General features: G+C 55.6%; 1 protein-coding gene across 8 annotated transcripts in view; it reads right to left on the bottom strand.

The window, feature by feature from the left end:
- The window catches only part of GRIK4 (glutamate ionotropic receptor kainate type subunit 4), a 433,666-nt gene that overhangs the window by 389,067 nt on the left and 16,671 nt on the right, over window positions 1–27,928 (bottom strand). For 2 of the 8 annotated variants that reach the window (XM_089313652.1, XM_089313657.1), the window contains exon 1: window positions 633–1,118. The exons of 4 other annotated variants lie outside the window; for them this stretch is intronic. The gene's annotated coding sequence lies outside the window, so the exon portion shown is untranslated. Of the gene's footprint in view, window positions 1–632; window positions 1,119–1,436; window positions 3,369–14,836; window positions 14,961–27,928 lie in introns of those variants that run through there. 2 more of the 8 variants (XM_089313655.1, XM_089313660.1) reach the window with 2 other exon arrangements.

Raw genomic sequence — 27,928 nt, 5'->3', positions numbered from 1 at the left:
AGCCCTTCCTCCTATGAACCACGGAGTCTGTGATACAACTTGCAGCGGTGCCAGCTGCCCTGCCTGGAGCTGCAGCTGCCCCGGGCATAGACCTCGGTGCCGCAGGCAAATGGTTCTAAACACCTGTGCCACTTCTCCTTCATAAAAGCAAATCGCTTGCTAATGCACCTCAGCTCCTTTCATCCGAATGGCAACAGCCGTTGTTCTTATTGGATTGTAGATGAATCACTGGGAAAATATTTTGGGGCACATTATAGAGGCAATAACATAAAAGTACCTGGGAAATGGTTCTGTTTTGTTTTCCACTTTGCAAACCCAAACTGGAGCCTGGGGTTGTATTACATATTTTTGTCTTCTTCTTCTCCTTCTTTTTTTTTTTTTAACAGCAATGCTTTGCTCATTTCCTCTCCACACTGGGAGAGGGATGTGTGTGAGTCACTGGTGAGTGGGGAGGGAAGCCCCTCGAGCTTGGTTCTGGGCAGGAAGGATGGAAGGGGAGGAGAGGCGACACATAAACACCGCCTTGCACCCTCGGGAGAGTGATGGGGACGAGGGCAGTGTGCGTCAGCCTCCACTGAGGACCAGACAGAAGACAGCAGTGGAAGCTCAGCAGGACACCAGGGGGAACTTACTGCAAGGCAGCGCTTGCCCGCTTTCGCAGAACAGCTCGTGGGCCTTCCTCGGAGATTTTCAGCTCCCAGGCGGCTGCCTTTAGGAAGGGATGTTTTCAGTCCACTCCTGCCTTGCAACAAGGGAACAGGACGGATGACTTTGAAAGGCCCTGCAGTGTGCCGCCACAGTCCCCAGAGACACCCTCCAGTAGACATCAGATCCCTACTCGCCACCCAGGGCTGGGCACAGTGTCTGGAAGGGCACACGGCCTTGCTGGAGTGGCCAGGGACCTCTCGCTCAGTCCTGGATGCCACCATTCCCTCTCTCTCCCCTGCTCAGGAAGCGCTGGCCACTCTTCGGGTCCCGGCATTCCAGGCCTTCGACCACGTATCCATGCATCTATCCAAAACCTTAGCTCAGCTCACTCCACTCTCCAACCCCTCTCCTACCTGCTTTTGAGAACTTTTTGAGTCTTAATTCCCATAGTCAACACAGCAAAAACGTGGAGGTAAGAACAAGGACAAACACCTGTGGCAGGACCCTAAAAACTCCCCCTTAGCCGACAGCCACCCATTAATAGCTACTGAATCCACTTGACTGTGCTATCTGCCACTCAGGAAACTGGACCAGAGAGCCACAGTGCCAGTGCTGCCTGGTGTAGTCCACAGGTCACCTGCGCTCACCTCCTGCAGTCTCAGGAGTACAAGGGAATCTGAAGTCTGCCCTTTCCCCATCACTTCCTGGCTGCACGGCCCTGGCCAGGCGGCTCAGCATCCCTGGGCCCCAGGGACTCCCTCCGGAAAGCCAGGTGAAGGATATCTTACCCAGATCAGAAGATCTCCTGAAATCCCTTACAGCTCAAGAGCTACAATTGCTCTCTAAATGGCCTCCACAAAGGAAGATTTTCTTTTTTGCCTTTTCATTTGTCAAATAAAATCAGAGGCCTTGGGTAATAGGCAAAGAAGCCAGGAGCAAATCCAGGCTGCCTGGTACTAGCCCTCGGCTGCAGGACTTAACCTCGCTGAGTCTGGCTCAGCGCTCTATCATACAAGTCACAACACCTGCTTCCAACACAGCCAACACACGACGAATACATCCTTCCCCTTCCACCGCAAGGGCCAAAGCTGCACCCGCACTCAGAGCTGCCAGGGCCTCAGCTCACCCACCTGCATCTCCTGCGTTCGCACTCCCTTTCGAGGATGGCTGTGTCCATTCCCTACCAACTAATGTGCTATTAGTCAAGTTTTCCTCATGTGGCCAGATATCACCTCTGAATTCTAAGTGGGAAGACTGAGCTGTAGCAGCCAGCCAGGGCCCGGCGGTAATTAATGAGACAAAGCCTCAAGCCAGGCCCGGTATTTCTGCTGGGCCTCATTAGCGGGCGAGCAGGCCCTGGACTGCAGGCCCTGGGCTTCTCCCTGTCCCTCTCCTCTCGGCTGTTCTCTGTTGTACCTCTGACTATATTGGATCTGTTAAATGCTTTATATTCCGTTTGCCAACGCAGGGATGATTCAGAAGAAGATTGGGTTATTACAAATTCAGGAGGCACTACACACACGGCTGTCATGTTTGTTACCCTTCCTCTCGGTTTAATAAAATTTGCCACACTAATACAAAGCCATCTTTTATCGTATTCCCTGCAGTTGTAACAACTTGTCCAGCTCCCTCCTGCTAATTAAAGGAAGGGGGACGCCGCAGCTCTTCACGAAGTGGGCTTCCAGGGGGGCTGGCAGGATCTTTGCGGCCACTTAGCTCGGCGTTGTAGGGTCCTTCGGCCATGCGCGCCTCCGTGATGGGAGCCTTGATGAGGTCAGCAGCTGCAGGCAAATCCAGGCGAGGCGGCAGCCCGTGCGTGCCCGTGTGCTCCCGACGGCGGCGGGGCGGCCCAGCTTGCCCACCCCCTACCCCTCCCCGCGCAACAGCCGGCGGAACGCGCCGCGGACAGGCCTCCCACACCGCGCCCACAGCACTGCGTGTGCCCAGGAGAGCGTGCGGCAGACGGTCTCCCCCGCAAAGGGTGCCCCACGGATTAACGAGCCACTCGGAGAGGGAGGACGCGGTGGCACTGGACCCCTCCTCGGGCGCAGCAGATAGCCGGAAAGGGAGGAGGTGGGCGTAAGGAAGCGGGGGAGGGAAGAGGAACAGTAAACAAAGAGCGGCCCTTGTGCAGAGTCCGGGGCTGGAGGCAATCAGCCCGCCGGCGGCGGCCCACTCTGGAGCTTCGAGGGCCCCGACAGGCAGGGGGCGCCGCGGCCGCCGCCACTGCCCTTTAGGAACGAAGCGGCGCGGTGTAGAGTGCCCGCGCAGGTGCCACTCCGGGCCACAGCCAGCCCTGGCACTCGGGGTCACGGGGCCCGGGGAGCCGTCCCTCTCTCTGGGGGAGGAACCCTCAGCCTGGAGGCACAAGACGCCTCTTCCCAAGCGTGCGCGCCCACCCCGGGGTAGAGGAACGTCGAGGAATCCGAGCCGACGGGGCCAAGGGCAAGGCTGGGACAGCGGCTGTGCGAGGAGGGAGCCTCGGGGCGGGTCTGCTTAGCATGCGGCGCCGTCGCTCCCTCGGCCCCGCATCCCCGGGCCCTCTCCCGGCGCACTCACACTAATAAGTTTACAAATGGAAGCCGATGGCGCCGCTTGCAATGAAAGGCCCGAAGCTCCGCTCGGCGGCTTCAATAGGAGCATTTTCCCCCGTAACAAGGAGCTGGATTCAGCTGCCTGGTGCCGACTGAGCGGGGCCAGTTGCCAGAGTAACGGAGGCCTAGCGCTAGGGCGCACGCGGGGAGGGCGGGGAGGGCGAGCAGGCCAGGAGGGGGCGCCGGGGCTCGCCGCCGCCGCCGCCCGTGGGCTCAGGCCCGCAATCCGTCCCCAGTCCGTAACCCCAGTTGACCAGCTACACAGGCCTCTCACGACCCGGCCGGTCCCGGAGGCGCCCTGGGACCACCTGCTCCTTGATGGACGGTCTGCGGGTCTCTGGGGCTCGGCGGGGAGGCAGACAGGAGGCACAGCCCACGCCAGAACTGGCACAAAGGGTGCATAAGAGAAGCCGCTGGGGGAATTTGCTGAGTAGGCGGTGTGAACAAGAGGTGCGTTTTGGGGATGTTCCCGGGGAGGGGTGGAGGGGAGTTGGGAGCACCACATGGAATCCCCTCGGATGCAAGAGAGGCAAAGGATACAGTTCCAGAACTTCGGGGATGTATGCGTGAGGCTGGGGGAAGAGGCTAGCGGAGGAGGGCACCAAACCCACCCACCCCACCCACAACCGGTACCTGGTTGGCCCAGGACTGAACTCAGCTCTCCATGGGGATTTGCACAAGTCCACATCTGACTCCAGAAAGTTTCTGACTCTCAGAAACCCCCACCTCAGGGATGTGCTTATCTGCTCTTACAAGCTTGTCCGGATCCACAAGTTCTTCCCTGGGGTCAAGGGAAGCTGGGATATGGGGAACCTGGAAGGGACCCACAGCGTCTCCCAGAAGCTGGGCTGAGGGCTTCCGAGCAGCTGGCTTCCCAAGTCATATGCTGGTACCCAGGGACAGGCGACACCCAGGGCCACGCCATCCCCAGACCACAAGTCAGAAAAGGCCAACAGCACACGCAGGCTGTGTCTGATACAGAGTCTACTTCCTTGCTTCTAACAGGGGTCCCAGGAGCTGGGCCAGTGACTGATGTCTCTGATAGTCACATGCATCCTACCGCCCTGTGGTCTAAGGCCATCACCACGCAGCTGAACCAGGCGTATCTGGCAAGCAACTGTCCAGTCTGGTCTCCCAGCCCTGGCTCCTCTCCTCCCCACACAGACCACCCCCATGTCCAATCATCACCAAGTACTGAGCCCACCTCCAGCGTTTGTTCAAGCCACATACCTTTCTCTCTGCTGTCTGTGGCTGCCTCCTGGTTTTTCTGCCCCCTGTCATCCAGCCGCTACAACCACCAGAGGGTCTCAGCCTGTTCCCCACCGTGCCTTGCTGGTACCCTCAGCCTGCTATGCAAGGTTCTCTGTGACCTGATAACTGTCACCTCCCTGGCTGCCTCTCTCCCCCACTGGCACCCCTGGCTCCAGCCTGCTAGCCTTGACCCAAACACAAGTCTCTACTCATTTCCATGTGTTTGTGCAAGCTTTTCCTCCAGCTTCATAACATCCTTCCAGACTCAGCCCAGCTACCACCTCCTCCAGGAAGTCCTCCCTGGTTCCTTATTTGTGCCAGCCTGAGGCAGCTCCCCAGGTCGACTCCTGTGCTCTTTCACTACACTGCGAGCTCTCTGGGAGCGTGCGCTTGACGTGAGCACATCAGGCACGTTCCAGCCACTCACACCTAACTGTTGAATGAATGTGTGAAGACAGCAAGGCTGCGAGGTGGCTCTGAGCTATGAACAAAACAAAACAAAAAAAAAAGGACCAAATAGTGCCCCTGTCACTAGATGTGACTAGTGTAGTAAAGAGTCAAACTTTAACAGAGGACCAGGGGAGAAGGCAGGAGGGGGAAAGGTAAGGGGGGTGGGGGGCTGCCTCTCTCTGGGTCATCTCGGGGCTTGAAGAGGAGAGGAAGCACACGTGGGTCGCCGTGTTCTGGAAAACAGAACCAAGTCCTTCTCTGCTGTTCTGACGCCTGGGGCACGTGAGCTGCCCCTTGGGTGTGTGCTGGGAAGCCCTGTCTATACAGGAGACCCTCTCTTGGCTTTGGCCTTGGCTGGAGCAGGGGTGCCTTCTGGGGAGTCTCAGTATAGCTCTGCCCTCCTCTTGTTGCTCCCGCCTCCCTCGCTAGGGCGCCGCCCTGCTTCCTCTGAAGCGGGGGAAGGGAGGCAGGAAAAAAGGCCAAAGCACCAAGGGGAGAGGGGAGGGGCAGGCTTGAAGCCTGGCAGGGGCAGCCCCAGTGCAGATGGAGAACACAGAGGGAGGGGCCGGCCTGTGGCACAGCAGGTCAAGCCACCGTTCGCAATGCCAGCATGCCACGTCAGAGCGCTGGTTCCAGTCCCTGCTGCTCCGCTTCGGACCCAGCTCCCTGCTAATGCTCCTGAGAAGGCAGCAGATGATGGCCCAAGCGCTTGGGCTCCTGCCACCCACATGGGAGATGGGTGGCTCGATGGAGTTCTGGGCTCTTGGCTTCAGCCTGGCCCAACCCTGGCCATGTCAGCCATTTGGGGAGTAAACCAGAAGATGGAAGATTTCTCTCTCTCTTTCTCTACCTTTCAAATAAATCAATGGAAGTTAAGAACGGATGGAGGAAAGGACAGAGGAACAGAGGGAGGGAGAGGAGGAGGGCACAAAGGGAGAGACTCTATCCAAGCCATCTAGACTGCAGACTCAGCCAAGCTGATGGCCTGCAGCGGCCGGCAGCCCCTCTGCCCAGGGTCTGTTCCTGCTCCACCCACTCTCACCAGCTCCCTCCTTGCCCACAGACCACACAGGAGGAGGCTGGACAGGCCCCCTCCCTCCCAGCTGTTTTGCAATTTTAATTTCTCACCTTCCTAAACAGCTAAGATTTATGGCACACTTGACAGATATATTTAATTTTCCAAATGTCTATTATTCAAAGGCTGTAGAAATCTCCTGCCCTAACATTTCCGCATTAATAACCTTCAAGGGTTGAGGCCAAACAACACCCTCCCAGGGGCCTGGCAGAGGGGAAGGAGGGGGATGAAGTCCTCGACAGACAGGACCCGTCCTCAGAGAAACCCCAGAGCACATACCATGCCCCCCTCTCTCACTTAAGCAGCTTCACTACTGTTATTAATGTCACCAAGCACTTCCTATGAGCCAGGTATTGTGCTGAGCCATTCTTGGCAGCCATGACCTCATTTAATCCTTACAACCTCATGAACCAGCCATCATAATCGGCCCATTCTATAAATGAGAAAACTAAGGCACAGAGGAATCAAATAAGTGGAGGAGCTGAAATTAGCACCCCATTTTGACAAAGGTCTACTGTCACACTGTTTGGACGGTTTTGTTTTGTTTTGAGAAATGAGAGGGAAATAGAAAGAGCTCCCACCTGCTGGTTTACTCCCCAAATGCCCACAATGGTGGGGCTGGGCCAGAGGCAGAGCCAGAAGCCAGGACCTCAATCCAAGTCTCCCATGTGGGTGGCAGGAACCAATCACTTGAGCTGTCACCACTGCCTCCCAGGGTCCACGTGAGCAGGAAGCTGGAGGCAGGAGCTGGCACTGAACCCAGGCGCTCCAAGGTGGGATGCTGGTGTCTCGAGTTCTGGGCCAAACACCTGCCCCTCGTACTACCTTTTTGCATGCACCATGGGAACGCTTGCTTCCTGTCTAGTGGTCTACCTGGGTTATATTCAACTAAATTCTGTATCATCTCACTGATGGGGAGGTTCACTGATAATTCGGTGTGTCCACGGTCCCCGCCACACCCAGAGCCAGATAAGGGCATGGCATAACGAGGCGAGGCCCCTTATCTGTCATGCTATAATCTGCACAAGTGGGCATAAATGCGAAACAAGGCAGTGCCAACGGAATGCACATGCCTGGGGGACTCAACACTTTTGAGATCAAGAAGCAGGGGCAGGGATTCTGGCACAGCAGGTAAGGCACTGCTTGGGATGCGGCATCCCACGTCAGAGCACCAGCTTACGTCCTGCCTGCTCTACTCCCCTTCCAATCCAGCTCCCTGCTGATGTTCCTGGGAAAGCAGCAGAAGATGGTCCGAGTACTTGGGCCTCTGCCATCCACATTAGAGACCCGGATGGAGTTCCGGGCTCCTGGCTGTAGCATGGCCCAGCCCTGGCTGTTGGTGCCATTTGGGAACTGTACCAGCAGATGGAAGATTGCTTCCTCTCTCTCTGCGAGTCTCTCCCTATGTCTGTCTTTCAAACAAATAAATAAGTCTTTTATGAAAAATAAAAAAAACACCAACCCTCTGGGGCCTCACTCTCAGCCTGCCCCCTCCTGCTGCTGGTACAATGCTGCTGTAGTTCACACGCACCGAGTGCAGAGCCCAGAAGAGCAATTGATAAAGGAGAAGAGGGAGGAGAGTGTGAAAACACAAGAGGCCCAGCAGCCCCGGGCTGCGTGGTGCAGGAAAACAGGACCTCCTCCAGGCCCTGGGAGCATCCGTGCCCGGGAGCAGCGGGCAGGAGCCAGGTTTGTAGCCATGACCGTGCACAATGAAAACACGACCCCATGGTGTTCTGTGTTTAAGGAAGTATGCACAGTAGTCACACTTTCCTACATCCGCTCGGATGGGAAGATTTCATTAAAAAGGTCAAAGGCTTTCAATGTGGGTGTTCAAAGGGGTAAGGTACATTCCCCTGAAAGGCCAGATAACAGCTAAATGACAGCAGGCAATGAAGCCCTGGTGGGCGGGGACAAGCTGTGCCCGGTCCCCTGTGCTCAGCTCCCAGCTGACTAGGCGCCCAGCACGGGATGGCTGGTACTGCAGAAACAGTGCCCACCGCCCTTAGTCTTCCACAGCGAAGAAGGCAAGGCTGCTTCCGGGGAGCAGAGGACCTCACTCCCCAGCTTCCTGGAGGCCACATTCAGGGGAGAAGCACCACGGCTGAGCTGCAGGGCGCTTTTCTCTGCCACGGCCAGACGTCTCTAGTAGGAATCCCAAGGGACGCTGTGAGCTGCAAGCCCCCAGCTTGTCTCCCCACTGCCTGGTCCGAAATGGCTCAAGTCAGCTGCTGCCTGGGAAGGTGGCTGGGAGAGCAAACAAAGCCGAAACGCAGGGTCCATCGGCGTCACCATGGTGAGGCCTTATCAAGGATCTCCCAAGCCTTAGTAAGGCAAAGGGGAAGGCACAGGGACAGACCAGCCTGTGGAACCCTGGCCAGGTCAGGAAGGGGAAGGATTTTGCCTGCTTTCTTTTATGCACGCTCTCTATCGAATATGGGGCACTTGGATTTATAAGATCAGGTTAGGGGCAGGAGTTGGGCCTAGAGGTGAAGACGCATCCCATGTACCAGCACCTGGTTCAATCCTGTTCCAGCTCCTGACTCCAGCTTCCTGCTAATGCACACTCAGGGGGGCAGGGGTGAGGCTGAAGTGGCTGGGTCCCTACTACCCACGTCAGAGAGAGACCGGGGCTGAGCTCCTGGCTCCCAGCTTCGGCCCCCCACCCCATCCCCACCTGCCATTTCAGGCATTTGGGAAGTGAACCAGCAGACAGGAGCGCTCTCTCTGTTTCTCTCTGCCTCTCTAATAAATAAAAAACAATCAATAAACAACAGACAAGTTTATTGTGGTACAACAAATTTTGAAATCCATGCACACTTTTTTCATAATACGCATTTCCTGTGAAGGATCTGAAGGCCTCTCTTGCATTTAGCTATAATTTGTCTATGATCTGCTGACTTGTTCATTTTCTACCACTTGTGTTATATACGGTAGCTCCACATCACCTTGACTGACCGGAAGCCACCTGGGGAGTGACCTCCTGGAGGGAAAGGCACTCTCATCAGTCTCTACAGAACACAGGCATTCCATGTGGGTTCACCGCAGTTAACCCCTCACCAGCCCTCGGAGGCAGACGTTATTTGTATTTCACATGTAAGAAAGCCAAGGTTCGGAGAGGTTCCATAATTTGTCAAAGTTGCACAGCCAGGAAGTGTCCAAGGAAGGATTCTGGGGCTGGCGTTGTGTGCAGCGGGTTAGGCCACAGCCTGCGATGCTGGCGGCTGCTCTGCTTCCCATCCAGCTCCCTGCTACTGCACCAGGGACAGCAGCAGATGATGGCTCAAGCACTTGGTGCCCTGTCACCCACATGGGAGATCTGAATGGGGTTCCAGGCTCCTGTCTTCTTTCCGGCCCAGCCTGGGCTGTCACAGCCATCTGGGGAATGAGCCAGCAGATGGACGACATCAGTATCTCCCTCTCTGTCCCTCTCTCTGTGTCTCTCTCTCAGTTCTGACCCTCTACCTCCATCACTCTGCCTTTCGAATAAAATAAATAAATAAATAATTTGAAAAACCAAACATGGACTCTGCTTCAGGTCCCCTGGCTGATTCCAACAACCATGGAAGACAACCTCTTATGTCATCGGCAGCAGGAAGAGTAAAGGGGTGGGGGAGGGAGAGAGGGGGAGACACTGAGACCCCCCGGGTGGCAGATCGGGCATAAAGCAGGCCCCTTCTGACTCAGACAAGAAAGTGCCTCGTTTCTGGCCAAAGCTGGCTGGCGTTTCAGGGCTGACTTCCATGATGAATGGGCTCAGGGCACACGCGAGATGTAATATGTCTTGATTTAGTGAAGCGCTTGATAGGTCGTCTGATGAAATTTTACTTGCAAAATTAATTCAGATTGTCTTGGCCGGGTGCTCCCGTCCCCCAGACAGCAGAGAGGCTGGGAATCTGTAAACAAGCGGTCAGGAGGCGCGGCTGTGACGCGCACGACTGCAGCGCCCAGGGCAGGTGCGGCCGAGAGGAGACCCGGGCAGCAGAAGTGCTGCTTCTTCCCCTCAGTGGGGCAGAGGACAGTCTGAGATGACTGCAGGTCAAGGGCAGGGAGCACGAGACGCCCTGGAGGTGGCAAGGCAAGGCGGGACTTCACAGGTCTCCTTCCAGCGCCCAACGCCAAGGGTCGGGGTACCATAAGCCTGGGTCAGGGCAACGTGGCAAGGGAGTAGGCACCTTCCCCGGGCAGGAGGCGCCGGATCGGGCAGCTCAGGGGAGAGTCAGCTCACACCCAGAAGGGGAGACGCTGCTACTCAGAGGCAGGGACTGGGCGAGGGCCGCAGGACGGAAGGGAGGGGGAGTGCCTAGGGAGGAATCCGAGGCCCAGCACCCGGAGTTGAGCACAGCTGACATGGGGGTGGGAACGTGGCTGCCATTCACAATGAACAAAGGAGCAGAGGGGACAGGAATTCCTTTAATTAGAACACAGTTTTTGTTTTTCATATATATATACACAGTGTTCCTCACGTGTATATGCAGGATGCGAAATCTTTTCCTCCTAAAGGGTCTCAGGGTTGAGACCCAAAGCAGGTGTTCCTCAGGATGCTGAGGCCCCCAGGCACTTGGGCCAAGGAGAACCCCGGCTGACGCCAAGGAAAGCAGGCGTGCCCAGGACATCCTGACCCTGCATCTTGTGGATGAGTGCAACAGAGAGGGGTGAGGGCTGCATCCTGGATGCGGTGGCATTCTCCTGGTAAAAGCACTTGATCTGGCTTGCATGTTCAAAGGTGGATTCAGGGGGGCCGGCACCGTGGTGTCTTAGGTTAAGCCTCCACCTGCAGTGTCAGCATCCCATATGGGCACCGGTTCAAGTCCTGGCTGCTCTACTTCCAATCCAGATCCCTGCTATGGCCTGGGAAATCAGTGGAAAATGGCCCAAGTGCTTGGGCCCCCACATCAGTGTGGGAGACCTGGAAGAAGCTCCAGTCTCCTGGCTTTGGATCGGCCTGACTCCAGCCATTGTGGTCATCTGGGGAGTGAACCAGTGGTTGGAAGACCTCTCTCTGTGTCTCTCCCTCTCTTTGTCTGTAACTCTGCCTCTCAGATAAATAAACAAATCTTTAAAAAATTAAAAATTAAAAAATTTTTAAAAAGGTGGACTCAGAATGTGATGTGAAGAATGGACCACGGGAGGGGGCGGGGACAGCAGAGGCGGGGCGGGGAGGGGAGGCGAGGGGCGGGCAAGGACAGAGGTCTGGACCAGGATGGAAGCCAGGAGGTGAAGGGCGGTTATAAGTGGGGAACACGTTGACGGGAGGACAGGCACATGTGTACACCTTCTCTGACTGCACCAGTACAGGGACACCTTGGGGGCCAGCGGTCCCTCCCCCAGGCTCGTCCAGCACCCCTCCCCATCTGTTTTCATCTTAAAGCTCCTACAAGGCCCTCCCCTTACAACTATCTGATAACTTTCTTTAGTCCATGCTAAGCCTGAACAATGTGCTTTCCTGGGAAGAACCAGGTGCAAGTAGCCATGAGTCTGCTTTTAAACACACAGTAAGAAATACAGCCCGCCCAAGGTAGGCCATCTGTGTACACATTGCCCCAGCCCAAGGTGTCAAGTCCAAGGCAAAACGGCTCCTGTTGCACCCCCGATCAACAGCCCAGCAGGGCCATGATCCCCACTGCATCCACACCAAGACAGCAGGATGCAGCCCCAAGGCCTCTTGGAGGGACACAGGTAAGGGGACCTCATCTTCGCAAGGCTCACGGCTTTCCTGAAATGACTGTGGGGAGAGGACAGACCTCCACGCTGCTCCTGCTCCCAGCTTGCCACCCAGGTGCCGTTTGCCAAGTAAGAAAGTGCCCAGCAGTGGGTGGGTCGGGAAAAGCAGGCAGACGGCGAGAGGGAAGGAGCCGCGGAGTGCATCTGGCAGCAGCCTCAGCCCTGAGCGCACTTCACTGAGCGGGGATGAAAAGGTGTGTGAGTGTTGGCTCAGCGACGTGCGCACAGAAGCAGACTGGGTGGAAGGCTTCCCTCACGAGCTCCATGCAAATCAGACTTGGAGAAACAAACACCAGCCCTATGCCTGCTGCGTCGGCTCCGGAGATGCTGGCCCTCGTGGCTCACGAGGCTTCTGGTTCACCAACCAGTAATGAGAACATCCAGACCTAATGCGTAAACAGGAAGCCACTTGCTGGGCTTTGCATTCGGAAGCCCAGACAGCAACCGAAACCATGGGCTTTCTGGGGTCTACTGGCTCTGTGTGCAGTTAGGCATGAGGTCGTGGGAAAGATGGGCACACAGCACAACAGGTGCACTGTGACCCACGCACGCATGCAGGGCGTCGGGGCAGCAGCTTGCAGGCTGGGGCTGCCGAGGGCCGTATCAGGTCTCCCAGGCTTCAGAAACAATCAGCCTTCGTGCACTGCCCTAGCCTGCCCTTCTGGCGCCTGCCTTACAATATGGCTGTGGTCTCCCCCTCCCCACACCTCCGCCCCTGCTGTCCTCACCCCGGCCCCCGCACTGAGCACACATTCCTCATTAGAAAGGAGGGGAACAGGTGCACAAGGGCTTTCTCTCCGAGCCCGCCTCACAACAGACTGGAAAGGAAAAAGGAAGCCATCCCTCCCTGCTCTGACTTTGAGCCACACACCCACTTGGGGAGTGTGCAGAGGAGCTCGGAGAAAAACAACCCGAGTGGAGGCAGGAGCCCAGGCAGGGCCTGCAAGGCTGGGAGACACTGTCACCCCACGCTGAGGCCCACCCCTGCCCTCACTCTAAAAGAGATGGCAGAATTCACGTGCCCAGGGATGCTGCAAAAAAGGCTTGGGTGGCGAGGAATAGTTCACTGCCACTGCCCAATCCACTACTCTGCCAGCCATCTCTCGGGCCTGCAAACTTCTCTTGGATTACAGAGATTTCTGCTGGTCCCATTTGGCCCAACTCTAGTCTTCCCGAACTTCACCTAGTAGGGCCGGCGCTGTGGCCTACTGAGTAAAGCCGCTGCCTGCAATGCCGGCATCCTACATGGGCACTGGTTCAAGTCCCGGCTGCTCCACTTCTGATCCAGCTCTCTGCTGTGGCCTGGGAAAGCAGTAGAAGATGGCCCAAGTGCTTGGGCCCCTGCACCCATGTGGGAGACTCAGAAGAAGCTCCTGGCTCCTGGCTTCAGATCAGCGCAGCTCTGGCCATTACGGCCAATTGGGGAGTGAACCAGCAGATGGAAGACCTCTCTCTCTCTCTCTCTCCCCTCCTCTTTCTGTGGAACTCTTTCAAATAAATAAATATTTTTTTAAAAAATAACCTATTCGGCCAGTGCCGTGGCTCACTTGGCTAATCCTCCACCTGTGGCACCGGCACCCCAGGTTCTAGTCCCGGTTCGGGCGCTGGATACTAGTCCCGGTTGCTCCTCTTCCAGTCCAGCTCTCTGCTGTGGCCCGGGAGGACAGTGGAGGATGGCCCAGGTCCTTGGCCCTGCACCTGCATGGGAGACCAGGAGGAAGTACCCGGCTCCTGGCTACGGATCAGTGCAGTGCCGGCCATAGCAGCCATTAGGGGAGTAAACCAAAAGAAGGAAGACCTTTCTCTCTGTCTCTCTCACTGTCTATAACTCTCTCTCTCTCTCTCTCTCTCTCTGTCTCTCTTCTCTCACTGTCTAACTCTGCCTGGCAAAAAATTAAAAAAAAAAAAAACACCTATTCATTCACCTTCTTTTTGTTCATAGAGCTTTCTGGGGACCTGGAGCACAGGGCCACTCCAGGGGCATGCATGTGCATACATGAGGAGTCTTTACCTTCATCCCTAAGCAGAAGTGTCCCCTCGGCCTTAGCTGTGGCCACACCCAGCCCTAGAGGGGCTTTGCTGCTTTGAAGCCCGACCTTGACACTGCGATTGGACACCCCCCCCCCCGCTGTCCCCCTGCCACTCTGCCAGCATTGAGAGAAAGGGCAGGTGACAATGGGCAGGCAATTCAGTTACTCGGCTCGCCGGAGTTCAGCAGCGCCGGCCTCCTGGACTCACTCCCAACCCACTCCCTGACCCCTTTTAACTTCTCCAATCTCCAGGGCCACGGCGCCCTCTCACAGCTGCAGGCCTGGGGGGAGCCAAGGGCTGCTGTTGGTTCCAAATAGAAGCCCCAGTTCACGTCATAGCTTCTTTTGCTCACAGCCTCTTGGAAAACAAGGCAGTTTCTCACTTCTGCAGGCCCAGGACAAGTCTCTGCAGGTTGTGACACTTTCAATCCCTTCTGCTCCCCTCTCGGCGTCCTCTCTTCCCTCCTTCATCCTGCCTACCACCCACCACCTCTCTCTCTCTCGGAAAAATCTCGCCAGACCACCAGTGGCCTTGGAACCAACCATCCCGAACTCCTGGAACTTCCAGGAAGCACGTGACAAGGCGGCCACCCCAAATCTCTTCCTTCCTGTTGGCTTCCGTGGCGCCACCTCCCCTGGTTTTCCTCCGACACCCCAGGTGTCTTTTCCAAAACCTCCACTCACCCCTTAAACACCCGGTGTTCTTTCTCACCCGGTGCTGAAGACGCCCATATCCGAGTGCCTGGGTTCTAACCCTGGCTCTGCTTCCTGTGAATGCTGACCCTGGGAGGCGGTGGTGATGGCTCAAATAGTTAGGTTCCTGACAACCACAGTAAGACCCAGACTGAGTACTCAGCTCCTGGCCCTGGCCTGGCCCAGCCCTGCCTGGCTGCCGTGGGCATTTGCAAAGTGAACCAGCAGATGGGAGCTCTCTGTTGCTCCCCCTCTTAAATAAATATATAAAGGAATCAAGGCTCCGCCCCTCATCAGAGTGAAAGGCCCCTCCCTGGGCAGGCGTGGTCCTGGGTGCTGTTGGACACTCCCACCACAGCCAGGCCTCCTACCTTCGCATCGTGTGCTTTTTCACCTAGGAAGGAGCTCTGGGTGCCATGCACTGTGGGAGAGACCGCTGGGTAGGACTCGGGCTGAGTGGCCTGCGAGGACCAGGAGCAGGTGACCACTCTCTCACACAGGGAGTAAGCAGGGCACCTGTGTCTGCACCTGTGCGGGAGCCCTCGGGAGTCCCCCTGCAGAGCCGACCCCCTCGTGCCCGGCACATTTATCCCGCTAATGAGATGTTACTTAAAGCTCTAACAAGGCTCTTTCCACTGAGCAGGCTCAGTAAGAGATTCTTATGAAAAATAAATTCAGCACATTCAGCTCAGATTTCAGCATATTAGTAGACCCGCGGGGAGGGGCCTGAATTTACCCAACACCAGGCAGCTGCTGCCTTTTAATTAAAAAATAATAATGAAGAGCTCCTGTGATTTCTGGTCTCTCCCTCGGAAAGAGCTGCTGATTTCCCGTGTCAGAGGTTTCCATGGAAAAACTCAAGCATTTATGTCAGGACAAAACGCATTCCTGAACGGCTGGAAAAGACAGGGCTCTTTCCCCGCCTGGCCCTCCCACCCTCCTTCCTCCACGCAGCCCACGCTGCCTTAGCGCGCTGCTGTGCCCTCCCCACCCCCCCAGCCAGGTTCTGACCAAGCCCCGCTGCGCATCACCACATTATTAACCCACCGATCTGCAGTCACCTGCTGAGGCCTCTGTGTGCCAGGAGCTAGACACGCACGATGCCCAAGGCAAGGTCCCTGAGTCTAGTCTCAAATACAAGAAGTGCACAGTACAGGGGCCTGGACAGGCCTGCTGAGGTGACCGTGCATAGGAAAGGCTTCCAGTCCCAGAATCTGGTGCCTGAGAGTTCACAGCCCCTCACCTTGTATTTCCATTGCATGCCAAGTTCATGAGCCGAAAAGCCCCCCATCAATACCATCCTTCTCCTTGCATGCACGCTGGATCTCAAGACTCCTGTGGGGACAGATGGTCCCTGCCCCCATGCCGCTCTGGACCCCCTGCCCTAAGCAGAACTCTAGGGGCAAGGACTCAGGTCATCAGAACAGCAGGCACAGCGGTCCTGAGTCCACAGCCGGGCAGGCGGAGTCCCCGCCCCCTGGAAGCTCGCAGGCAGGCGAGGTCCCTTAGCACGTCCTTGGCCATTCCCCGGAGAATCATTCCAAAGTGAAGACGGCCCGATCACTTCCTGGAGCAGATCCCGTTGCAGCCCACCTCCCTATTGGTGCAGCCCCGAGAACCCCACTGCAGCCAGTGAGCGAGGCTGCCCAAGCCGGCCCATGTCAAGGGGGCAGGAGCCAACTGAACACAGGGAGAGCGAAGGCTGTGCAGCTCCTGTCCCATGGCCCGGCGTGGGTCTCAGCATGCAGCACACCACGGTGGTTCCCCCGGAATCTCTGTCTTCACAAAGCCCGAGTTAAAGACCGCCCAGGTGTTGTCATCCAAAGGTTCCTGAAACCAGCGGCCCGACCTGGCAAATATAAAGATTTCTGGGGTCTGGAGCAGGTGAAACTCGAGAAAACAGTTTCAGCTCCTCCCTCTTAAAATCCATGGCCATTGCTATGTCACCATCCTTCGTCTTGATGCACTGTGTATGACAAGACTCTAGGGGGGAGTAGCTAAGAGCCTGTGCCCCAAAGGCAACCAGTGGGTAAACTGAAATCTATTCCCTGGCTGTGTGACCTCTGCCAAGTTACTTAACTTCTCCAACTCTGTTTTCCTCACGCATAACAAAAAGGGTTAATAATAACACAGGTTGAACATCTCTGATTTGGAACATGAAATCTGAACCCTCCAAAACCTCAAAAGGTTTTTTTTTTTAATATTTATTTATTTATTTATTTGAAAGTCAGAGTTACACAGAGAGAGAAGGAGAGGCAGAGAGAGAGAGAGGTCTTCCATCCGCTGGTTCACTCCCCAGTAGGCTGCAACGGCCAGAGCTGCACCAAAGCCAGGAGTCAGGGGCTTCTTCCGGGTCTCCCACTACCTTCCCAGGCCATAGCAGAGAGCTAGATTGGAAGTGGAGCGGCCAGGACTTGAACGGGCACCCATATAGGATGCCGGCACTGCAGGTGGCAGCTTTACCCACTCCGTCACAGTGCCGGCCCCCTGAAAAGGTTTGGAGACTTGAGACGATGCCCTAAGTGGAAAATCCCGCAGCAGACCTCATGCAACGGAGCACAGCCAGAACGCAGGCGCCCTCCAAGTTCTACCTAGCGTTCCCTGCATGCCATGTGCACAAGGTGTGCACGGCACCTAAGTGAATTCTGCGCTTAGACTTGGGTGCCATCCCCAAGATGTCTCATTATGGATATGCAAATACTCCAAACTCTGCAACACTTCTGGTCTCAAACATTTCAGATACGGGTTACTCAAGCAGCAGAATGTGAAGGCACCTGGAAAAGCACTTCCTACACAGCGATTACTCAATACACGGCAGTTATCACTGTCATTGCCGTTATTACACACGATGGGATTGTAGACAATTTCCATTCCCTTGTCCTGACCCCGCTGTAGTTCTAAAACTCTCTTCAATGAGCATATATCATCACTTTATGATAACAAAAAATTTATCTTAGGAAACTAATGTTCAATTAAATTAATATAGTTTCAGCCAAAGAACCTTCGCAAGACGACAGATAAGGCCCTCTGACTGCGTACAGGCTCGTGGTGAGAGACGCACAAAAGTGCTGCATGATCCCAGCCCCACAGGGGAGCAGAGGCACGGGCTCTGGCCACCCACCAGGCCCGGCCTCGACCCCCTCTGGGCTACTCCTGCCTTCCAGACTCCAGGATGACTCTCCCAACACAGCCACAGGCGGCGGCAATGCCTAAACATTGTGGGTGGACCATGCTCCTAGCTCTGACCAGCCCTTCAGTCTTGAGTCACTTCCACACCCTCTCTGCCTCAGTTTCCCCATTCACACACTGGAGACAGGGCACTGGGACCCTCCAGCATCGGGCTGTGGTGGCAATGTACCCTGCCCGGCACCACCCTGCACACCTGGGTTGTATTGAACAAGCCTCAGCCCCTCTCTCCCCTCGTTCTCTGGCTTCCTCTCTTTGGTCTCTTGGTGGAAAAGGCCAAGTACAGTTTCAACGAATACACTGCTGATGTGTCCCAATCCTCCATTCCCGGCCTTGACCTCTTACCTCTCCGTAAGGACAGAACCCCAGTGACCACAGGACTCAATCTTAGCCTGTCCAAAACCCAAGGACCCACCACTGGGCAGAGGGGAAGGGAGACCCACAGGTCCCTCGTTACAGCAGTGCTGCCATGTCCAAGTGTAAAACAAAGTATTTTTGAACCACTTGACTAAGGTATGATCGACTTGCAAAAAAGCTGCCTGTGTTCACCGCATACGACTCGGTGAGTGTGGGGCTAACAACACACCAGCAGAGCATTGCCACCCCGGAGGCCACAGACACGCTCGTCACTTCCCAAAGCTCTCACCCCCTCTGTTAGGATTCTCTTGTGTCTGCGAGTGCGAAGAACACTCCGCATGCGATCGGGCCTCTTGGCAAAGGCCAAGTGCACGACACAGTGCTGCTGGGCACTGCGCAGCCAGCTCACGCATCTTGTACCACTGAAACTTCGGGGCCTGTGACCTCACCTCACCGTTTCCCCCTCTGCCCAGACCTGGCACCCACCCTTCCACGCTCCGCTCCCCGAGTCGTGACTACTGAAATTCCACATGTAAGTGAGATCACCTGGCAGGTCTCTTTCTGAGTCTGGCTCACTTCACTTCACATAATGCTCCCAGGTCCGTCCATGCTGTCACACAGGCAGGACTCCCTTCTTCTGTCGAGCTGAACAATGCCCCACTGAAGGCATATGCCACATTTTCTTCTTTCCTGCAGCAATGGACAACCTCTGGGCTACTGTGAATACCGCGGCAACCAACATGGGCGAGCAGCTATCTCCTTCGGGATCTTGATTTCAATTCCTTTGCATGAAACACTCACAAGTGCGACTGCTGGGTCATATGGTAGCTCTATTTTTACGCTCTTGAGGAATCTCCATACTGTTTCCCATATGGTTGCACTCATCTGCATTCTTCCAACACTGTATCAGGGTTCCCTTTCCCCACACTCTCACCAGCACTTGCTATCTTCCTGCCTTTTTTGTTATAGCCACACTAACGGTTGAAATGATATCTCACTGTGGTTCCATTTGCATTTCCCTGATTGTCTTTTCACAGGCCTGTGGGCCATTTATAAGTCTTCGGAGAGATGTCTACTCAGGTCCTTTGCCTATTTTTCCATCAGGTCATTGGGGGCTTTTTGTTTGTTAGCAAGTTGTAGGAGTTCTTTACATATTTTGGATACTAATCCCTTATCAAATACATGGCTGCAAATGTTCTCTGTCATTCCATAAGCTGGCTTTTCATTGTGCTGTCCCCTCTGTTCTTCAGCACCTTTTTAGTTTGCTGTAGTTCTACTTGTTCATTTTTGCTTTTTGTATCATTGGCAAGACCAACGCCAAGGGGCTTCTTCCTTATGTTCTTCTTTTAGGAGTTTTATGTTTCCAGGTCTTGTGCTCAGGTCATTCATTGATTTTCACTGGACTTTTGTGTATAGTAGAAGATATGGGTCCAATTTCATCCTTTGCATGTGGACATCCACTTTCCCCAGTGCCATTTATTCAAGAGACTGACCTTTGCCCATTGTGCATTCCTAGCACCTCTGCGGAAGATTAGCTGGCCACTTATGCATGAGTTTATCTGGGGCTCTCTATTCTATTCCACTAGTGTCTGCGTCTGTTTTCTACACAAGTACCACACTGCTTTGATTATTATAGCTTTCTATGATAATCTGAAATCACGAAGTCTGATACCTCCGGCTTTGTTCTTGTTGCCAAAGATTGCTTTGGCTCTTTGGGGTCTTTTATGGTTCCATTTGAATTTTAGGATTTTTTTCTATTTCTGTGAAAAATGCCATTGGAATTTTGATAGGGATTGCTTTAAATAGTAGGTCACTTTGAGCTGTGTGGACATTTCATCACTATCAATTTCTCCCATCCATAAACATGGGATATCCTTCCATTATATGTGTCTTCATCAATTAAGGAGCAATTTAATGTGGTAACTACCTGTTGTGGTCATTTTGGTTGAAACAGCACATTAAGGTCAATTTAGTAAATTTTATTGAAAGTTTATGCAAAGGGCTTACCCACGTATGAATACAACAGCCCCTGCCCTCAGCAAGTCCTTAGTCTTCTGGGTGGGACCGGCACCAGACACACAGTTCCAACAAACTGTGTTTAAAGCACCTGATAAACCTGTTCAAGGAGACTAAGAGGCTCAGCCTGGAAGGCATGGGTCAGCGGGCTGCAGCGGGGCCTTCGAGGTTGCACAGGAGTTCATCAGGAGGATGAAGAGGCAAAGACAAGCGGGCAGCACGGGTATGGTCCTGAAATCTGACCAGCACAGCACACGTAGAAAACTACACCTAACTCCACGCTTTGACCTCAGGCCCCAGGGCAGGAGGTGACAGACAGGATAGAGGGCTGGAGCAGGTCAGGAAGGGTCTTATGAGGCAGACGACCAGGGTTCTTCCTGCTTTTTTTTTTGGACAGGCAGAGTGGACAGTGAGAGAGAGAGACAGAGAGAAAGTTCTTCCTTTTTGCCATTGGTTCACTCTCCAATGGCCGCCACCGCCGGCGCGCTACGGCCGGCGCACCTCGCTGATCCGAAGCCAGGAGCCAGGTGCTTCTCCTGGTCTCCCATGCGGGTGCAGGACCCAAGGACTTGGGCCATCCTCCACTGCACTCCCTGGCCACAGCAGAGAGCTGGCCTGGAAGAGGGGCAACCGGGACAGAATTCCTGCTGCCCAACAGCTTCCCTGCCTCGGGCAACGCCACGGCCCTAGCCTCACCGTCACTCCATTACTGAACCATCACCCTTGGTGAACAACGTTGGGAAGGCCTCTGAATGCCAAGCAGAGTGGAGTCGCCAGTACCCCTTCACCTGGCCGCCTGCACACCGCTCAAGGAGCTCCCCAAGCCGTCCCGGCACCTACCCAGTGTGCCCCCCCCAGGGGAGGCTTTGCTTCTGTGTTGAGTGGCCCTGTTCAGCCGGCAGACGCTGACATGGCTTTAAATATTTAACCACTTTGAATATGTTGGTAATGACAATAACTTTGCTGATGGCAGCTCAAATTAAGCTCCGGATCAAATAAGATTTGTTGACCTTAAAATACTTTTAATGAACTCCCTGGCCAGCTTTCCTCATAGCAGATGGCCACAAGGGGCAGCTGTGTACCCTGGGAAGAGCACTGGATTGGGAGTCTACCTGCAAAGAGAGGGAAATAAATGGTTCTACTCTTTGTGTTGTAAGTGAGCTATATAGCCTGGGGGTGAAGATGCCTGTGTCCCACATCAGAGTGCCAGGGTTTGAGTCCTAATTCCAGCTTCTGACCCCAGTTTCCTACCAATGCAGACCTGGGAGGCAGTGGCCATGGGGCTCCTGCCATCCATGTGGATTGCGTGTCTGGCTTCCCCTGACCATTGCCACTGCAGGCACTGGGAGTGAACCAGTGGACGGTAGATTCCTCTCTCCCTCGCTTTCTTTCTCTGTCTCTCAAGTAAATATAAACAAAATAAAAAGCAAACCAGATCATACTTGCAACAGCGCTTCCTTCTGTGACTATTATTAAGAGACAAGAAAGCAAGACATCATTACCACTGATTGCTAGAGATGCTCCCAGCTCACTCTCAGGAGTCTTGCCAGGCTTCTTACCCAGAGGGACACGAGTGAGGCAAGAGGCCCAGCACTGTCCCACGGGCCCCCAGAAGCCAGCCAGCATTAGCTAGGGGGCAATACCCTACCCCACAGGGAGATGGTCCTCCTGAGGGGCACCTGCCCCCGCACACAGCTCCACGTGCTGCCTACGTTACAAGCGCTTCTCAGCTAGGCTCTCTCTGCTGAGTTTGTCTTACCTTTGAAAGTGGCTTTGGACGTGGCGCTGGCCCTGGGTACACACAAGGGGCTCTGGGTACACACAAGGGGCAGGCAGTCAGTGGCACTTTTCTTCCACTGCATAGGAAGAGAAACCACTACCTGGCTCCTGGCCCAGTGAGGCATTGGCTCTTCCTGCATCTTTGCAGGAGTCCTAACCCATCCCCAGGTAAAGTGAGAGGTCTGAGCACGCAGCCCCACGGTAGCAGAACCATCCCAGATGTCCTCGTCAGGGCTCTACAGTGACTCACCGATGGAGAAACCCACCCCTTCTTTCCTCACAACTGCCTCCTTCCCTGGGGTCCGCCAGGCAGGTAAACAGGGAGACCGCCAGTTGAAAGATTTTGGCCAAGCAGCCAACCCGAGCACCTGGCCCTTCTCCGCACTCAAGGTGGAGAGGCAGCCCAAGGCAGCCTGCCCAGTCTGCCCAAAGCCACAAGGAGGCCAATGGGACCAGCTAATGCAATACACACAATTTCATTACTAACGTGAAAATTGATTCTAACTCATGGAGAAAGACAAGGGCAGTCTGCCTGGAATGTTAAGTCCCAGGGGCCAGGTTGGATGTGCTGCGCTGTGGAAAGTGGGCCTTCCACCGGGTAGCTCCCACGGGGAGGGGATCAGACACCTGCCCAGTAGGCCATGGCGAGGCTCACCAGGACATCTTCTACCTCCTGAAGAAGCACCTGCTGCAACCACAGGAGAAATAAGTCCTCCCCCACTGCCTTGGAGCCCACGTGATGCACCGCCCTGTCTGGGGAAGCAGCCCCATCGTGGGGCCAGGCCACAGGGTGGGCTGGGGTCGAGCTTCCTCGGAGCTCTAGGGAAAGCCAAGGTCCCCTCAGGACTGAGTTCTGGATGCAGATCTGTGGCTGGGGCATCCAAGCACGCTCCTGCTTATTACAGCAAAAGCATTGACACAAGGCCTTTACGTAAGCACGGCCCCTGGCCGTGCCATGTGGCTTACACAGATACATCCCTCTATCTCCTCCCGGATCTGATCTGTGCCCTTTAGGAGGAAAACCCAGCAAGACGTTGCATGGTTTTTTGTTTTTTGTTTTTTTTTTTTAAGAACAAGCTAGTATGTGTTCCAACCCTACCATGGAGGAACACATATTTATTCTACAACAGATTCTCTCATTCATTATTGAGCACCTATTTTGTGCCTGGCACGGGACCAGACCGAAGCCATAAACAGACGCCGGATGGCTCTGTGTGAGTCTCACTCCCCCACCAGCCCGTCCACAATACCCAGTGATGTGCACTAAGTGGGGAGGGCACAGAGGACTCGGAGAAAGGAGAGGGGATGATGCATTCCACCTGGAGGCTTGGGGCGAGCCGTGGTTGCTCCCTTCATGGTGGGTTTCCGGGCAGGACTCCCTGGGGCAGCACACAGGCTGTCCCAGAATACTGCACTGGCCTCATGTGTACACGCCCACCTGCCTCTCATCCTGCCCAATAAAAAGCAAGGCAGCATCTCTGTTAAGGATGGGGCAGGGTTCTTTAGCAGCTTCCTCTGTGGCTGGGACCCTTCCAAACATCCAGACACCCCCAGCCCAGTCCCCCAGTGACCACAACCCCCGCTTCCTCCTGCCTCCTATCCCCTCCTCCCTGGAGTGCCTGTGAGCCGGGCCAGGAGAAAGTGAGGGCACTGCGGAGAGAAGAGGGGGTCCCGCCTGCCCAGTGACCCAGGCAGAGACGAAGTCACGGCGGTACAGAAGAGCCAGGCTCTCCAACCACGGCGGCAGCCACTGCTCTGCTTCAGGGAGGCCTCGCAGGCACGGCGCCCCAGCCCCTTCCACCTGCCCACCTCCTTCTAGAACTGCAGTCTCATGGAGCAGTGGTAGAGGGAGGCCCCCAGCTCCAAGCCTGCGCTCATCAGGGCTGGAGCATGGCAGTGCGCACTTGGTGGGGGCTTGGCCTCCCCCTCCTGCCACACTGCAGCCCCACCTCCCAGTCCTTTCACCCAAATGGCGCCTGTGGAAGGGGACTCTGCATTTGCTGGACCATCTGGTTAGAGGGGGCTCATCGTTGTGCCTTCTGATGGACATGCCCAGTGTGACATCGGAGCGACCACGCCCTTCCAGCCCACCTGGCATCATGCGGGAACTGGGTCATCTGCCTTCTCCCTCTGCACCCAAAGCCAACCCTCTCTAGGTCCACCCGGATCCTTAACCAGTGCTCTGGGTCCGACCATTCAGCCAGCTAGGCATGCACCTGCCTGCCCCCCAGGGCGGTCGGCAGCCTCACTCTTTTCCTCTCAGACACCATCGGGTCTGGGCCTCAGGCTCTCCACAGCCACGACCCCCCGTGTCCGAGGCACCTAGACACGGCCAGCTTTGGAGAACCCAGAAAGGAGGCGAGTGAGGTCCGACCTGTCCTTGCTGAACCACTGCAGGCGCCTCCTGCCTTCCCGGAGCTCCCAAACCACCTGCTGGCGCACACCCTCACATCGTCACAGGAAAACGGCCTCACACTTATCACTGTAGAATATTTCTTAATTTGTCCTTTTCTTCTCTGTGGAAACATCTGCCCGGCTTCAGGTTCCTGGCACCGCTCGCCCTCTCCACGGCGGCTCAGCAACACACGCGACGCTGCCAGAGTTGCTTCATCATCTCCGCGCTCCCCCAAGAGGGACTTGAGCATCGCCTCCGTGTGTCCTGCTCTCCATCCCTGTCCCTGGCTTTGGCCCTGCAGCCAGGAGGCGCCAGCCAAGCGTGCCTAGACTGTATTCCTGTGCACTCAAGCCTACTATAGAAAAATTAAAATCACGCCCGCTGATGGAAGGCAGGGTATGGCATCATTTTCATATCTGGAGGACTATTCATTATGTGGGAGTGAGGTAGGAGGAGTGTGGGAATGCAAATTGGAGCAAATGGGCATGGATATGCACATAGGAATTCAACTTCCATGGAATTCCTGCTATAATAATAATACTTCACGTTTTCCACCACCGACTGGCTACACTCGGGTACTAAGTACTTCGCATCTTTTTTTAATTCACTGACTCGTCCCTAAGCTCTCCTCCGCTGGTTCACTTCCCAAATGCCTGCAATGACCCCCGGCCAGGGGCTGAGAATTCAATCCAGGCGTCCCATGTGGGTTGCAGGAAGCCCCGAACTTGCATGGGCACCTCTGCCTGCAGCATCAGGAGGAAGCTGGAGTCGGGGACGGCGGCCAGAATCAGAGCCAGGTGGGGCGTGGGCATCTCGACGGCTACGCTAAACGCCTTCCCTGATCAAGCTATTTCTATCCAAAAAAATGTTCAAGGGCTCTCCGTTGTGTTCAGCATTAAGTTCCAACTTCTAGGTGGACACGAGACCCTCTATGATGTGACATTGCAGGGAATACTCTCCCTCCCCCTAGGCAGGTGACACAACCCTCTTTGGGCCAGCCAACAGGTGCAAGGCAGCAGGGGCCTTACAGACACAGAGACCTTGAACCCCACTGCCTGGGGGCATGCCCCTGCTTCTCCACCAAGCCCTGTGGGGCCTGGGCTCAGCTGCTACAGGGGCCACCACCACCCCCTGCGGGCAGGGCTGTTAACAGGACTCAACCAGGCAATCCAAGGAAGGGCCCGAAGACACAACCCAGCTCAGCAAGTGCCCGGCGCCATCGTCAGAACCAACACCAGCAGCCCCTCACTGTCCCCTCTGCCGCCTCTCCCTCCCGGTGCCCCCTGGGCCCCGCCACAACAGGATCCTCTCTGTCCGGAAGGCTGTCACCCTCACCTTTAAAACCCAGCTCAGGCTGCAGTGCAGGAACTAGTCCTCCTCCAGGAAGCCTTCCCTGCCGCCCACATCTGATTTCAAAGCCCTCTTCTGTGTCCCCAGGCCCCCCGCGTCAGCTCCCTCCCTGGCACACCATGTTGCACTGTCTGCTCCTTGACTTCTCCACTACCCAGCAGTTCTGTGCTGAGCTCGGGAAGTTGCCCTCTTAATGCTGAACTCACAGCTGGCAAGGAGTCGGTGTCCCAAAGAACACCCACTGCAATAGGTGAACCAATGAATGAAGCAAGTAGCAGAAACCAGGGCTCATGGCCAAAGTGTCCAGGTCACTGCCCTTCCACAGGAAAGCTCGGAGCATCCGAATCCCCCAAGGAGAGGCACAGGCGCCTCCGCCTAGCCCTGTGTGTCCAGACCCTGCCGAAAACTCTGGCTGAGGCAGGAGTCACAGGAATGCACTTGGGAGGGAGGCAAGGCTGCAGGGAGGCCAAGGCCATTGCCAGCAAACAAAGATGCTAATTACGAAGCCAGTGAAATGAAACCAAGGTTTGGGGGTGCAGCGAGGGAGTCCACATTAGAGGAAGAAAAACGAGGGCAAAGCGAGCAGAGTGTTTGAGCAGCTGACTGCGACTCAGGAGGGGAAGGACAGATTAAATCAAAGCCCTGACAAGCAATCAATGGACATTCAATTAACAGTCACAATATAAGGAATTTACACAAAACGTCTAAACACGACCCTCTCCCCCTCTGAAAAGACCTTGACTCAATGCCTCCCAGCTGGGGGGGAGGGGGGTAGTCCCTGCTGACACTGCAGGGCCACAGAGCCTGCACCCTGGGCAGATCCCATGGCATGGGGGCTCCCAGACCAAAGGAGGCTGGGGCGGGGTGGGGTAGGGTGGGGTGGACCCAGGGGGATGCAGAGAGCTTAGCTGAGCCCCTTCTAGGACTGAGGGGAGGAAGCAGCCAAGGAGTCCAGGAGGACCACCCTTGACCAGAGCCTGGGCAGCCCAGTGACTGCAGACGCCCTGGCTCAGGCCTTGGGTGCCTTGCTCCCTGCAGTCTATGGCACACGGAAGGTAAAACACCTGCCAGGTGCTCTGAAACCCTTCTTCCTGCTCCCAGCATCCAGAGATGGGGCACAGCGAAGCTCTTCACTTGAGAGTAAAGGGGAGAGGGAGGGGATGCCACCGCTCCACAGGACAGCTGCAGGTCCCGATGCAACCCTTGGCGGGACACCCTGGAGCCAGGCTGCGAGGCCCTAGGAGAGCTCAGCTCTGCCCAGACCCCCTAGGCCAGCCCCTAGGCCTCCGGGCCAGAGTTTCCTGCCCCAGTAAAGTGGGATGACGCCGGTGCCCTCCCAGGGCTGGCGTGAGCAGGGACGAGCACCTGGGCAGAATGCCTGGGCTGTGGGGCAGGAGGCTCTCAGGGTCTGCGCACACATTTAGGCAGTGCCCCCGAGCAGGCGCCCACAGCAGGGTGGAAGAGGGCAAGAAGAAGAGGCGGGGAGGAAAACACCACTGCTCCTCCTGTCGAGACCCACCACGTGCACTGACCCAGTGCAACGACCTTCAAGCTACCTACAGTCTTGACCTCTGTGGCCCTGGTGGGCGAATTCTCAGATACTGCAGGTACCACCTACACAGCGAAATCTCAAATACCCAACAGTGTGTAAGCCCCGACAAGCCCGGTGTTGAGCAGAGCTCAGCTTCCTCCCAGGAAAGCCCAGGCGCCGGCTTCAGATGCTGAAGGCCTGCACCCTCCTGCTTAGCCCGTCCCATTTTCCTAAAATTGAGCCATCACCCTCATTAAAAAAAAAAAAAAAAAGATTTATTTATTTGAAAAGGAGAGTTATGGTGGGGGGGGGGATCTTCCACTAACTGGTTCACTCCCCAAATGCCCGCAATGACCAGGGTTAGCCCAGGCCGATGCCAGGAGCCAGGAGCTTCTTCCCAGTCTCCCACACAGGTGCAGGGGCCCAAGTACTTGGGCCATCTTCCACTGCTTTCCCAGGCACATTAGCAGGGAGCTGGATTGGAAGTGGAGCAGCTGGGACTTGAACTGGCGCCCATCTGGGATGCTGGCGCTGCAGGCCATAGCTTTAACCTGATATGCCACAGCGGCGGCACCACATCATTTTGAGTTCCTTGACTCAAAAGTCACAGCTGTAGGTCTCATCTCTCTTTTCCCTCTTCATTTTTATTTAAGAGGCAGAGAGGCGGAAGGAAAGACAGAGAGCTCCCATCTGCTGGTTCATCCCCAAATGTCCACAACTGGGGCTGGGCTGGAGCTAAATCCAGGAGCCCTTGCGAGTGGCAGGGACCCGGTCTCTTAAGCCACCCAGGCTGCAGCTTTCTTAAGTGGGTGTTTTCTGCAGCCCTTGACGGTCCTGAACACACAGGCA

This window comes from Oryctolagus cuniculus, chromosome 1 (genome assembly GCF_051225735.1).
Source record: "Oryctolagus cuniculus isolate XC-2025 breed Fujian yellow rabbit chromosome 1, ASM5122573v1, whole genome shotgun sequence".
Classification (NCBI taxonomy): domain Eukaryota; kingdom Metazoa; phylum Chordata; class Mammalia; order Lagomorpha; family Leporidae; genus Oryctolagus; species Oryctolagus cuniculus.
The sequence above is the reverse complement of the archived record's forward strand: the minus strand, read 5'-3'. Positions and strand labels throughout refer to the sequence as shown.